Source organism: Gavia stellata, chromosome 3 (assembly GCF_030936135.1).
Source record: "Gavia stellata isolate bGavSte3 chromosome 3, bGavSte3.hap2, whole genome shotgun sequence".
NCBI lineage: Eukaryota > Metazoa > Chordata > Aves > Gaviiformes > Gaviidae > Gavia > Gavia stellata.
Window position 1 is genome coordinate 38,737,192 of NC_082596.1, and position 12,353 is coordinate 38,749,544.

A 12,353-nucleotide genomic window follows, 5' to 3' on the forward strand; every position below is an offset into this window, starting at 1 on the left:
ATCTGAATGCTCATACCCACTGTATTCCACCTTAATGATTATGAAGAAACCTCAATAGTGCAGCTTCTGTTTGCATCTGGAGCAAGAGATGTGCAACATGGCATTCTTCAGTATCAACTTGTGTTGGTGGTTTGTTTTTTTTTTTAATTTCATTTGCTCTTCTTCTTCATTGCTGTGTGTGTTTTTTGTGAGATACAGAACTGAAAGGAGTCCTCTGATGGTGCCTGCTGTTGGGCTGCATGACCCCAGTGATACAGTTGCTATTGCAAAGGGAATTCTGTCTACTTGCTACTACCTTTTACAGAAATTTGGGTTTCTTTGAGTTTATTTTTAGAGAGTCCTCTGGATTATTTACCTGACTTCTGATTTCCTGTGTTGTTGCACCCTCTGGTTACAGAGAAGATGGGTGTTAATGGCCTTAGCACAAGCAAGATGGGAATGGGCTGTGTATTGGCTGGCGGTGATGTACGTCTGCGACTCTCCTGTGTCACACTGTGAGGGGAAAAGGTGCTTTTGTCTTTTGGGGAGGGAGAATTCTGCTTATTCAGCATTTACTTCCTTGCTGACTGTTGGCCAGTTGCTTGGTCTTAGTTACTCCTCGTAAAAGTGATGTTTGGTGGTTGCACAACCACAGAACTTTAAAGCACGCTGTAGTGCATGTCGTGCACTCTGCTTTAAAAAGGTCTATCCCATAGGTTAAAAAATATTCATTCAGTTTTCTAAGGGTATCAAGTTCTTACTGTAGGAATTAAATAAAAAATAATTAAAAAAAACCCAGTAGAACAAACCCATAAAACAGACAAAGAAAACCCAGAGAAAACTGCTCATTGCAAGACCATGCTTATAAGCCATGATATGAAGTGCCTCAAAAGTCTTTGTAGGAACTATATGAACAAAATGAGCTGTGCAGATACATTAGATGGAAAGACAAAGTTTGGAACAGCAATCAGCTTTGTAAATCAGAGCAGCTGAGGATGTGTTTGCATGTACGTGTAGGGACGAGTTGGCTTGATGCGCTCATCTTAAAGCCGAGTGGCGTATGAAAGGACAGCGACCTTGTTTGCCTACTTCTCACGCCGGCAAGCGTGCATTTGCGGCAACTCGGTGCCAGTGCAGTGGCCGCAGGTCGGAGAGGACTGTGGCAGCACCGGGGCTTGGGCTGCGCCACGCAGCAAAGGGGAAGCACGTTAGCTGTGCTGAGCGGCGGGCCCGAATAGCTGGATAAATCAGCCGCCGGCAATTTACAAATGAATGCCACGTTCTCCTCAGCCATACGGAAAGGAGCAGATCAGCGGTGTCTGGAGGGCCTGTGTCACCAGAAGTAGGCCAGTTTGTGCGTCGTCCTGCGCTGGCAAACGGCCAGGCTTTGTGTGCTCCAGACACCAGATGGGAAGCAATTACGAGTGTGACAAGCGGGTCATCTGGCAGACACTCTGTGGACCTGCTGCCGCATAATTTTTGGCGGGAAGAGGAGAGCTTTTTCTCCCCCCCCCCCTTTTTTTTTTTGTTTTGTTGTTGATGTTGTTAACACAACCTCTCCCTTAGCGAACTCGCAGTGACCGGGTATGGACCATCCTGTGTTTGCAGAGTTTATGCTCCTTTTGTGCCCTTGCTGGTGCCTACCAGAGTGCAAGGGTTTTTCCTTGGCCAGCAGTAAGCAATGGTTACACTTGCGTTTGTGCGTCGTGTAGTTTGCAAATACTGGCCTGCAGTGCTGGCACGGATGTTTTAGCAACTTGGCAAGCCAGGCTGGGGTGGGAGACCTCCGGCCCAGGTCGGGAGAACGGGGGATCCTGACAATTCCTCCAGCATGCGCCTGGTCATCCAAGAGGGAGCCCGAGGGAGAAAGAACCCCAGCGCTCTTCAAAACTTCCCATCTCCCTGTCGAGCCAGGTGGAGGGGGTGGACCTTTCAGCAGCTGGGGCCAAGATGGGACCTTGTCAGTTTGTCCTTTGACCGTAGTCACTGGCCTGTGAAAGGGGAGTTTTGCGAGCCCGGACAAATCAGCTTAGCTGGCTCCAGCTGAGTGTGACAATACAGCCCCTCGACCGAGAGCCTGTCGCTAATTGCGTTGGGCAAATGTGTAAAATGTATTACATCTTCCATTGCTTTTGTCCGGCCGGCTGGGGAAAAATGGCAAACGTGGCCTGGGTCGCCCAAGGTCACGCTTTCAGGGTGCAGCTGGAGATGGCAAAGGTGCGAGCAGGCGCAGGGGCTCTGTCAGCACTGACCCCGGAGAGGAGAGCGGGCGCTCGCTGCGGTGCAAGGCTGGCTGGCGGCGGGTGCTTCTCCCCCTGCAGAGCTCCTGAGGAGCTTGGTGACAGCGGGCGGCATCTGACTCCCTCCCTCAGCAGCGGCTCAGTAGCAAGCATGGGTATAAATACAGAGCGGGGGGACCTGAAGCTTTCGCAGCTCATGCGTATAGAGAGTGACCCTCAGCAGCATGTCTGTGAATAGCTGCAGAGTTTGAATCCACCTCTGGAAATCATGTTCGAAAGACTTTTTAGGTCCAGCACCTCAGTTCACCTCACGACAGACGCTATCAATATTTTTACGTCTAATGTTTCCTGCTGGTAAAGGATTGCCCAGAATTCATCGGGCTCTGTGTTTATAACCCAGCCTGGCCCTTCATCATGGCTTAGCATCACGTTCCTCACCCTTGGGGAAGGTGGGATTAAGCATGCATGTTTCTCTCATTTCCAGCTTTAAATGAGCAGGTAACAGCCAGGTAAGAAGAGAAATGTTGCCCTGAAGGATTTAGTGGTTGCAAGAGCAATTTCAGGGGAGAAGCACCTGCAGCCTCTGATCCTGTGCAGCTTCCCACTTCCCACAGTTCGGTGCCAGGCTCTGCGACAAGGGCAGCTTGAGCACCCCGCTTCCAGCCCACCTCCCTGTCCCACGGCAGCTCAGCTCTGCCCTTGGAAAAGCCAGCAGCAGGTCCAGCTGTCGGCAGCAGTCCCAGTCTACCTTGTCCTTCTACCTATTGCTGGAGACTGCTTGCATCGCAGCAAAGGCATGTCCTGTGAAGGTGCTTGGAGCCAGCCCTGCTTAAACAGTCAAAAATGCAAATAATTAAAAATGTTTGAAAAATTCACTATGAGTGTGCAAGGTACACTGTGAGTGTGCAAAATACCCTCTCTGTGCCTTCGTCCTCATACCCAGTAGCAGTCAGGCAGTGATGCTAAAAACTCTGCTTGGGTTTGATGCCAGTGAAGAAGAAGGGTTTCAGTCCAGAAAGGCTGGTGAGGGATTGAAATGAACAGGGAAGCTGAGGGGTGCGGGCACCGCCCCAGCTCTGTACTGCCTGGCCCGTCCAAGTGGTGCTCAGGGGTGCTGCCAGCTGTGGCCTAGAGCCTGTGCAGGTGGAAACTGAGAAATATTTAGTTTTTACTTTTTAGAGCAGTTTAAATCCACAGCTGCATGCCTTATGGCATTGGAAGATGTAAAGCATTTGGAGGGAAAGGGAATGTTTTTCTTGTCATGCTTTGCCGTGTGAAATGGCATTTCCAATGGGGAGTTTGCACATCCAGACCATGCACAGAGAACAAGCTGAGGTTTGTGCCACCTAAATATAACGTAGTGAGAGCCTCAGAGCTGGCTGTTCACACGGGCACAAACACGAGGGCCTTTTTTGGCACGCTTTCCCTCCCCTGCAGCTTGTGGTACATGGGTGACCCTCGTGTCCCGAGGTGTCCCACTGACCGTGGGTCACCGCGCACAGTCAGTCTCTGGCAGTGGTGGTGAGGGGCACCCTCTTACTCAGCTGTGTGTGGCATAAGGTGACATGTGTCCAGCTATCCTGTCGGGATATTTATGAAACAGCAGTAGTGTAACTTCACCTAATGCTATTTCCAACATACGAGGAAAGTCTTTTCATTTCCCGATGTGTGGCATCTGCCGGGTCTCCGTGGCTGCGCTGGTTATCAAGATGCAGTAAAACTTGATAATAGCTGTGTGCATTTGACTCATGATGAACTTTATGCTGTTTTCTCATGGTAAATAAAAGGAAATAAAGCAATTTCTTTTGCAGCAGGTGATGGTGGTTTAGCAGTAGGGTTGCTGGCTGGGAGAGGGTGTAGCCAGGCACTCCCTGGCTCGGTGCCCCGGGGAGACCTCGCTGGCCTGCCTGCGCTGTCTTTTGGGAGCGGGTGTCAAGCCACAGGGGAAAATGTGCATGTCAGTGGGTGGTTTTGTACAACACGTACCCTCTAAGTAGCAAGTGTGAGGCAAGAAGGTTTCCTTGATCGTGTGAAGTGTTTCTCTTAGGTGCTGCCTGCGTCCATCTATAAGGCAGTTGTTTTGTCCTGTGTTGCAGAGGGCTGTTGCAGGCTTCATGCACGTGCTACTTCCTCTCTGAAATATTCTGCTTAAACTAACAACGTCCAGCTGGGAGCACAACTGAATGTGAAGGAGATGACTTGGGAGTTTTCCTTCTGTTGTGGGTTGTGTGGGGGAACGACCAAAGGGGTTTTGCTGTTGACCTGATGATTTCTAGGGACAAAAGTGACCGCTGTAACTGGCTGACCTGACTCTTGCATAAAACTGGCTCCATAACCTCATTTATCTCCAACTTCACCCCAAACATCTGTTAAATAGTTTATTATGGTGCATCAAAAAGGAGATTGGAGGGCAGAGGGTTTGGCTGTTTTGCGTTTGTCAGATCCTGGAGGAAGAAAGCGTTCAAGCTGCCTTGAGGTTCTTCCGAAAATATCGGTCCTCATGCAAAGTACCAGAAGTACCAGTTCCAAACCAGTGAGCAACTAAATGCAGACTGTGCCGAGGTTTGCACCACTGACCCCCTTTTCTGAAGACAAGGCTTCTCCTTCGGCACAAGGGTGAGCCCCCTCCCCTGGAGCCTGTGGAGGAGGCTTCCGTGATGGCAGGGCACAGTCCCAGAGGTCTGAACAGGCCGGAGACTCCTTCAGCATTTTGATGACTGCATCATGTGCTGGCTTTAAATTTCAGGTGAACTACTGAAAATTGGGCCGTCAATGGGCCATCGGGAGCTGTGTGTAAAATTTTACACCTGTTGTGTCTGAATTTTGAATCTTCGTTTTCCCCATCTTCTATTAATAATTATTGTTGAAGTGTTCAGCTCGGAGGCTGTAGTGCAATTCATACCTATGACTTTATAAAGGCAAGGAGGTTTATTGCAGCAGAGCAATTTTTCTCCCCTATTTTAGGCACTTGGATTAGCTGGAGTATATTTTTATTTTGCTAAAGTCTGCTTTTGCTGAGCCTTTAAATGTCTTGCAGAGCAGCAATTTGCAAGCCTGCTAATACCAACACTCTCCTAATAAAAATGCAGCCACCTATGAGGCAGAAGGTACCAGCCAGGTTAGCCGGTGACGTAGGGAGAGATACGAAGATGGAACCCGTGTCTAGGGAAAGCAGCATTTACCTCTGCACACTGAGTAGTTGCCCTCTTCTCTGTTAGAGGATACAAAGGAAGGGCAGGGATTTCCCACCCTCTGGGCAGAGCATCCAGCACCCTCCCGCATCCTTGCAGGGTTTCTGGGGGGCGACGCACCCCCGAAAGCTGGGTATGGATCTGGGCAGCCCGGTGAGGTGACCTGAAGGCTCCTGCGTGTGTCAGCAGCTGTAGGTGGAGACCTCCTCTCCCTGCTGAAATGTGGTGTTACATTGCAGAGCTGAGCGAATCTGGGTGAAGCTGACCTGGTCTCAGAGCCGTGCTCTGTGTCAGTATGATGCTGGTGTGCGATGGTTGCACTGGTAATTCATACAATACCTCGGACACCTGCTGGGGGCTGTTGTGTAGCGGCGAGTCTGGTGTAAGGCAGCTGGCTACGCCGAAAAGCAAGAGTTGTGTGACTAAGCTCTTTCTCTTGCTTTTGCAGAAAGGTCACTGTCAGCCTGAATGTGCAGTCTTCCTCCTTACCGTGCTATCTGCGCGGAGCTGCTGGCACCTGCTTTAGTGGCTGGACCAGGTGAGGAAGGGTTTTATTGACCCTCCGCGGGGGCTGAGCCTGCTGACCCCCATGCTTTTTGGATTCGGAGGGTTTCTGTTTCCGTCTCTGCTGATCACCCTGGTTGAGCTTTCATCACACATGTGTCTCCAGCCCAGCAGTGATCACATGCAGTAAGAAGGTATTTTTAACTCTGGGAGCTGAAGGTGAGGCGATGGTCTGCAGAGAGGCCCTTGATGTGTCCAGCTGCTGTGGCTGCTATGCAAATCGGGCCAGACCCAGTTCTGCATGCTCGCACCGACAGACATGCGGGCGCTGCACATACATGTCCTCCCTGGCATAAGGAGGCATGTGGGGCCGGCTGCAGCACGGTTGGGAATGCCGTTGGCCAGGGAGGAAGGCAGCCTGGGCCGAGCCCTCCCACTCCTCGGGGTCCCTGGCAAGGGACCGCATGGCTGGTTCCCGCGCCTTGCCCGCAGGGAGGGTTGACATGGGGCAAAACAGGTGCCGGAGTGGTGGCAACCAGACCGTAGCTGTTTTGCACATGCGAGGCGACTCTTCTGTCACACTGGTGGAGTTCGTCTCATTTCTTTAGGTGGCAAGGGTCAGGAAGAAAGGGCATCACCTGAGGCACCACATAGTTACTGAGCATCTCTGTTTTCCACCTGGAGACCTGACGTCCGGTGACGGCCTCATGGCTGGCTGCAAAAGGAACAACTACCTTAGTGTGTGTGAGTTGGGCGTCAGCTGAGGTGGGTGCAACAGTCACGAAATAAAGGCTCCCTTGCAAAATCCCAGGCTGAATGATAGCACCATGTGTTCACATCCTTGCCTACCCCATGGCGGCTTTTCACAGACCTTTGCCTTTGCTGCATGTGGCTGGTGCACTGAGGCATGGGAGCCTGGCATGCCGGTCGCTGGTGGTTTCTGTGTCAAAGGGTCTGTCCGTGGAGGAAAATGATCAGAGGCTTATTTCGTGTTCTTTTTTTTTTTCCTAGAATATTTGCGTCTCTTCCACTAATGGGTTAACCCACCATGAATACATGGTAGTCAGCTAAATAACTTGATATTTCTGTTCATAATGTAAACAATTAAAAAAATGATTAGCCAAGCTTGGATTTTAGATGTTACCATTGTGATTAAAACAATAGACATTGTGAGAGTCTGCGTGTTGGGGTGATGAACCCCATTTATAAGGGTTCATTATAGATAAATCTTTATCCAACTTGCTTCAAATCTGATCAAAAAATCTGCTTGCATCCTAACTTACAAGGACAAACGTCAGATATCCAGTATTACAAGGCCTCTGGGACAGAGTTATAAAGACGTTATAGGGTTGCAGTTTTCACGGGAAAGGTTAATGTGTTTATTAGAAAAAAATCTCTTGCAGGACTTTCCGTGCAGTCTAGCAGTTAAATACAGCCTTGCTAGGCTCATCACTGCGCTCCCAGGCTAAAGTAGCCTGTAACTTCTGAAGTTTGTGCTGCGTGTTTAGTGATGCTTGTTACTCGGACAGCTGCTTTGACGAGGATGCTGTTGCTTCCTGAACCCCACCTTCGCTTTTGCTGGCACAGCGCAGGAGCAGACAATGCCTCGGCAGAGCGGTTGGTTTCGCAGCGTCAGCTCCTGGCACAGCTGCGCTGAGGGCTCACTCCACCAAAAAGTGCCTCGTCAGTGGTGGTGGGGAAGGACCGTGCACGCTGCGGGGCCCTTTGCATGTCTCTTCTGCTTTATGGTCCGGTGCACCCCCCCTCCCAAAAAAAGGGAGCATCAAGCAAATAGATGCTGCGCTGCCTCTTACTGTTTCACTGCTATGCAAACCGTGACAGCGCAGTAGGAAAACGTTGGTCTAAAATAAAGCAGAGTAAGCTGTTAGGGCAGGTGAATGTGCAGGGTGGGAGGTCTGGCGGGGTGAAACACCTGGGACCGGGGGCTGCCAGCCAGTGTCTGCACTGATCTCCTGCCTTCGGGTCAGCTGGGGGGCCCTTGGCTGCTCCACAGGGCTTGTTAATAAGGCTGTTAAATATGATGCCTTTTTTTGTAGTGAATCCAACCTGATAGCTGAGAAGCAGGGCATTGTTCGCATGTGCTTCCATTTCATGTTCTCCTTTGAGCTCAGCTGCTTGTTTTTTCTGGGCCTTCATCTAACTTAATTAAATATTCAACTCTCTTTTCCTTCTAAACACTTCAGTTTTTATTTTAGTGATCTGTGTGTCCGTTCATTTAAATAATAGTTCTGGCACTTTAAAAAAAAAAAGCTTTTCAATACCATGTAGGGTCAAGCTTCTCACTCATGAATAATCTATGGAGTTAAGCCTGAGATTTTAAAATTCTCTCATAAAATATTTATGGCTATTTGACATCTGCATTGTTTGTAGAGTTCGCGTACGACTTTCTGAGCAGGGGTTTCATCTAAGAAATCTGACTTGTTTCAGTTTTGTTTGTGTGTGCAAGTCCTGATATCGCAACTTTTCTGGCTGGGTAACTCTCAGATGTGAAATTATTCTGCAAATGCCAATGTTTGAGTTAAAAATGTTTTCTGTAAAGAGTGTGCGGTATTCCCCCAAGCAGTGATGTGTCTGTGATCAACTCTTCTGGCAAACCTGTTTGCTACAGGATCTGTACAGTGAGTGCAAAAGGGGAAGAAAGGCGGGCAAAGCATAGCTGAGATTTTTTTTTTCATGCATCAGTAAGATTTGTTTTATATAGTAGCTTAGCTTTAAATTCACTACAGTTTATTTAAATAAAGTGGTATGCAAAGTAATGATGGATATTTTAATGAGTATCTCTATCACAAAGGTGTTCTTGAAATGGTGAGAAGACATTAGAAACCTTTTTTTTTGGAAATGAAATATAAATTACTGTAATTGTGACCGACTGTCATCATGCAGTCTATTTCAGTCAGGTCAGTGCCCCAGTTAGTCTCTAGTTCTGGGGAACCCAAAACTGTAAAATGACATGAAACACATCTGAAAAATGCATCCTCATAGATGTTATAAAGTATGACAATATGCATGGGTCAGGCAGTGCCAGCTGGCTGCACAGTTAATAACTTTTCTGTCTTTGATGGAAAACCAGTACAGTTCACTTATTTTTTTAAACACTATTTCACATTTTTCTGATGGTGCGCTGGAATCGACCCAACGTTGCTTTCTGTACCTTTTCATCTGGAAAATGTATTGCATATCCACATCCTGTTCCATACTCATGCTGATATTTTTAACACATGACTAAGAGTCGGGTATTTGCAGAGGAATTCCCAGCAGAGGCCAGGTTGTTACCCCATGTCCCAGAAAAAATCTGTGCCAAGTCCTGTGGTGTGGACACTCACGGAGAGGACAGTCCCCAGTTGCTCATTTTAAACGTAGACACGGTCTGTAATGGAAGGACCAGAAATGTGGCATCCTTTCACCAGAGCTGCACAGGGTACAGGCAGTGCAGCAGACAGGGGGAGAAGCCATCCTATAATGGACGGGCTTTCCAAAGTCCGGTTAGTGAAGGATGCCAACACCATAGGTTTTCTTTCCTTGTTGTATCTTAAAGTCTTTCCCTTTGCAGTCCTGAGTCAGGTCCCCTAGCCTGGGCTCCTGCATCCCTGTGCGACCCACCTCGTGCTGGGCCATGGTTCAGCATATGGTCTCCGAAGCCCATGTTGCGTTAAGTGACGTGACTTTGGTTTCAACTGGTAGAACTGAAGACGAGGAGCACTTGGTTTTATTCTCTACCAGAGCCTTAGCCACCCTTGAGGAGTCTCTGTCTTGGTGGTCTTATTTGATGGGAGGGAGGGAGGTGACACTGCTTACCTCCCAGGGATGCAGTGAGACTAAACGTCTTGTCCGTAATGCTCTTGAGGTTATGTGTGTAAATATGTATCTGATGCTGGCAGTGCCAGGGCTTTTCTCTGAGTATCTGATAACAAACAATGATTCTAACACCCCTAAAATACTGGAGCCGCTCACAAACGTACATTTCCAGGCTCTCCCTCTGGGGAGCTAAATTTGGGTTCTTTGCCATCAGGTGTTCATGTTCTTCAGTGTCATAAACCCTGCCTTTACTTTCCACTAAATGCTTCCCAAAAGCTTTTAAGTCACTGAGACCCGTATGTTATCACATGCTATTTGTCTCTTTTATTTTTTTTTTTATGAATAGGACATATTTTATTTGAATCAATAAAATAGGTATCTACTACAATACAAGAAATCTCCACAGCAGTTTCTGGAATACAGAGAAATTAAATATGCTTCCTGTAAATCTCTCTTCCTCCTGTAGATCCAAATTATAAATTAAATAAATAAGAAAACCATAAATACACATTTCAAGATACAGCAATTAATAGGTAGAAACATTAATCATGTCCTCTTTACCTCCATCCTCACACTGCTTAAAGCTATTAATTGACAAAGGAAATACTATGATACAGCTTTCTCAACAGACAAAAATCTTGCTGCCCTGGACTGCGTGTTGGGTGCTCTATGGGTCACGTTAGCTTCAGGGGCAGGTACCACAAATGCTCACTGTCTTAATTACTCCAAATGCAGCAAATGGACTTTTCCCAGTGTCCGTCCATCTTCTTTATTTTTGCTTTGCTAAGGGAATGAGACCAAAAAAGGGAACTGGTGATTATTATTCTCCCTACTCCTTGAGCGTATACATAGCTGTGCAAGAGAGTAGTCCCACTGAGTTGACTATGTTTACCTTCTGGCAGGATTGCTATGGGCTGGGGAGGGGGGTGTAGTGTGGTTGGTGATATTTGTAAAAGACGTTTCAGGAAAATATTGGCCATGTCTCCAGCTTGGGTGAGTCATGGAGGACCTGATGTTGGCAGGGTCATGGTGTCCTGGCTATCACACAGGGGCAATGTGTCAGGGTCTAATTTGAAGGTGGGGTGGACCCCTTTGAGAAAACTGCTCTGGTGCTGTTCAGGTGTGCAGCCTTCAGCGGGCATCGGCATTGCTCTCGCATGCCGTGGCTGGCGAGACATGGTCAATAGCAGACCACCATCGCCTCTTTTCCTTGCCTTGCCAGCAGCCAGGGCCTTTCAGTGTGTGGTTAACGAGGAGCTGTGTTCTCCTTCTTTCCCAGGAGGAAGAAAGAAATGCAGGAGAGCAAATCATCCCTCTGTCAGGCTGCTGCGCCAGAGAAGGACTTTTGCCTTTGGTAAGGAGGAGGGGAGAGTCTCTGTGATTTCTAGCTGCAAGGCTGTCCTCTGTGAGTTGTTGAGCACCTCTGAAGGAGAAGCCTGTGACTGAAGCGGTGATGGACAGCTGAACACAAGGGCTGACAGAGATATTTTATGAAGGGCTAGTGCCGCTGTCCTCCTTGGCAGACTCGGGACTGAGTTGGCTCTGGCCGTATGAAAAGCCATAGTACCTTTTTAAATGACACCTTCCTTCCCCATCCTACTGCCTTCTCCAGCACATCCAGCCCCACAGAGGTGTCCCCTGCCGCCCTCCTTGGAGCCACTGGGGACATTTGCTCTGTAAAGCTACCGGGCTGCTCCAGTTGCTTTCTAATCCCACGGACTTTGGTTGCTCAGGTTGTCAAGCTGCGAACCTTTCCTGTGTGCTGCTGCACCCCGCTCACCCCAAAGCCAGAGGACCTGGCTGCTTTAGCAGCCTTTCCCTCCTGCCCAGGTGGTACTCTGGTACCTCTGAGCTCCTGATCCCTGACCGGGGATAACTGCCAAAGCTCCCTCAGTCCTGGGCTGTAAGAGAAATTCAGAATACGCTTTTTTCTAAGTCCAGGTTGAAGATGATCTTAATACAAGCAGTGGATGAAGTCAGCAGGTACCCCAAGCGCAGAGTTGCCCAGGTGGTTGTGGTAGGAGGGGAAGGAGCTGTAACTGCCATTAACGCTGCCAACATATGGTTCAGACCTTTGGTGGGTTCACGGCTCTGGAGCCTCCTCACCTCGGTACCGTGGCACTGTGTATGGCGGCATCTCAGTGTGTTTTACTACACTGGCTGCAGGCAAGCAATTTTCAGATGGGAGCTTCTTTCCTCTGCCTCTGTCGTAGAGTAAGACCTTTATTTTTCATTTGTGCTTTGGAGCACTGGCAGTTAGATCAGAGAAGATCGTCATTACTATGAGCAACAGGAGATATGCTTCATCTAATTTTATATTTAAAGTTCTGTATTTGGGCAAATAAAAGTATTTTATAATAACCAGGGGAGTACTCATATGAGGCAATTACTGTTCGTGACTAACATAATATTGTCTGTAACACTGCTGAAACCTTTTTCGGAAAACTTTTTTTTTTTTTTTTTGAGAGGAAAACCCAAGGGGCCATGACCGGCAATTTCTAAATTAAAAAAAAAACTTTGGGAAAAATTTTTTGAGCAAATTCCATTAAATCCATTTATTCATAAGCACAGGTCTCCTATATGCAAATATCTCATGTTTAGTCACCTAGCTGCACCATTTACA